The 2500-nt window shown below is 54.2% G+C and overlaps 1 long non-coding RNA gene across 1 annotated transcript in view; it reads left to right on the top strand.

Moving 5' to 3' along the window:
• Positions 1 to 2213: 2213 nt before the first annotated feature.
• LOC115253193 (uncharacterized) overlaps positions 2214 to 2500 on the top strand; it is an 8816-nt gene continuing 8529 nt past the window's right edge. Inside the window, exon 1 of the long non-coding RNA XR_003891473.1 lies at positions 2214 to 2318. This is a non-coding gene — a long non-coding RNA (uncharacterized lncRNA). The remainder of the gene's footprint in view (positions 2319 to 2500) is intronic.

Raw genomic sequence — 2500 nt, 5'->3', positions numbered from 1 at the left:
GCCATTAATGAACTCACCTGCCATGAATTAACTCACCTGCCATTAATGAACTCACCTGCCATTAATTAACTCACCTGCCATGAATTAACTCACCTGCCATTAATGAACTCACCTGCCATTAATTAACTCACCTGCCATGAATTAACTCACCTGCCATTAATGAACTCACCTGCCATTAATGAACTCACCTGCCATTAATGAACTCACCTGCCATTAATGAACTCGCCTGCCATTAATTAACTCACCTGCCATTAATGAACTCACCCTCCCTTAACTCAAGGCTGTTTGCTCCAACAGAACCCAGTCTAGAACCAGAACCAGCACCAGAACCAGAACCAGCACCAGAACCAGCTTCAGCTTCATCGACGCAACAATTCATGGATCAATGTGACAAAGTCACGCGGACTCAGGAATTCTTGCCCCATTATTCACCCCCCTAGGAGGGCAGGAAGGAAGGAAGGTAGGTAGGAGGGCAGGAAGGAAGGTAGGAGGGCAGGAAGGAAGGAAGGTAGGTAGGAGGGCAGGAAGGAAGGAAGGTAGGTAGGAGGGCAGGAAGGAAGGAAGGTAGGTAGGAGGGCAGGAAGGAAGGTAGGAGGGCAGGAAGGAAGGAAGGTAGGTAGGAGGGCAGGAAGGAAGGTAGGAGGGCAGGAAGGAAGGTAGGTAGGTAGGAGGGCAGGAAGGAAGGTAGGAGGGCAGGAAGGAAGGAAGGTAGGTAGGAGGGCAGGAAGGTAGGTAGGAGGGCAGGAAGGAAGGAAGGTAGGTAGGAGGGCAGGAAGGAAGGAAGGAAGGTAGGAGGGCAGGAGGGCAGGAGGGCAGGAGGGCAGGGGGGCAGGAGGGCAGGGGGGCAGGAGGGCGGGAGGGCGGGAAGGCAGGAGGGCAGGAGGGTACGAAGGCAGGAGGGTACGAAGGCAGGAGGGCAGGAGGGCAGGAAGGAAGGAAAGAAGGTAGGAGGGCAGGAGGGTACGAAGGCAGGAGGGCAGGAGGGCAGGAGGGCAGGAAGGAAGGAAGGAAGGTAGGAGGGCAGGAGGGCAGGAGGGCAGGAGGGCAGGAGGGCAGGGGGGCAGGAGGGCAGGGGGGGGGAGGGGGGAGGGAGGGGGGAAGGCAGGAGGGCAGGAGGGTACGAAGGCAGGAGGGTACGAAGGCAGGAGGGCAGGAGGGCAGGAAGGAAGGAAAGAAGGTAGGAGGGCAGGAGGGTACGAAGGTAGGAGGGCAGGAGGGCAGGAGGGCAGGAGGGCAGGAGGTCCCACCTGATGCATTGCTGGTGCTGAATTATTTTACTGACTCAGGATTTGGTTCTTTTTGGGACTCAAATAAAAACTGATTAAAAACCTGCAGAGGGCAGCTCGAGGTGTGTGTGTGTGTGTGTGTGTGTGTGTGTGTGTGTGTGTGTGTGTGTGTGTGTGTGTGTGTGTGTGTGTGTGTCTGTACAGATTGACAGACACACCCCAAGTTCTCTCGCTATTAACTTGACAAATACAAAGCTTAAAAATGTAGCTGAGCCTTAAAAATAACATCATAAATTAGTAAACCTGAGAGGGAAAAAGAGCTCAGTTCTGACTGACTGTATTATCTTAAAACACACGTACACACACACACGCACACGCACACCACAACACCACACACACACACACACACACACACACAGAAAGGGACAGAAGCATGATGCCAGCAGAATAAATGGAGCAACATCTACTGTAAAAGCAGCACTCTGTGTTGTGTGTGTGTGTGTTGCGCGCGCGCGTGCAGTGGTGCATTAGTAAAACATTTTGATTTCCACACAGACTTGGTCTGTTCATCAATTCTTTATCAGTCGTTAACACAGAAAAGAACTGAGTCACTTGTGTTAAGTGGGTCGCTGGCTTGTCTCGGTCTAATATGATCCACTGATCACCGGAACCACTCGGGAAACCCCCCACCCGGATCCTACGGATCCACACCGGTCGGGAAGAGTTGCTCGGACCTCGGTCCGGCTTCTTTCACTCTTCTCAAAAAGTAAGTGTTGGCCGTCGTTTGGATCCGTGCGTGATGAGGCTCCGTGCGTGAGTGCTGCCTCTGTTCCGCTGATATTCTGGGATGTACCGCACGCATTCCTCTGTCCCGAGCTGTCGGAGCAGGTGTGAGGACCTTACCGAGCCTGGGTCCGAATCCCTCCCGAGAGCCGCACCGGTCCGGACCGTCAGCGCGTCCTGGATGCGGAGCAACTTGGAAAGTCCGGCGGCCACACCTTCGATCTGCCGAGACAAATCAGATAATCCCCATGACAACAGCTGCGACCGGACGGCACGAGGAGCGGCGCGAGACCGCGTTTTGCTGAGCAGGTGAGCGCGCGCTGCCTCAGCAGCCTGAACCTCTCTCTCTCTCTCTGCTCCCTGTCTCTCTACCGCTCTCTCTCTCTCTGTCTGTCTGTCTGTCTGTCTGTCTGTCTGTCTGTCTGTCTGTCATTTCCTTCTCACCACACACGCGCACACACTCTTTCTCTTTTATTGTGAATTCAGCTCAA

This window comes from Takifugu rubripes, chromosome 17 (genome assembly GCF_901000725.2).
Source record: "Takifugu rubripes chromosome 17, fTakRub1.2, whole genome shotgun sequence".
NCBI classification, from domain to species: Eukaryota; Metazoa; Chordata; class Actinopteri; order Tetraodontiformes; family Tetraodontidae; genus Takifugu; species Takifugu rubripes.
Note: the sequence above shows the minus strand (reverse complement) of the source record. Positions and strands in the feature narration are given on the sequence as shown.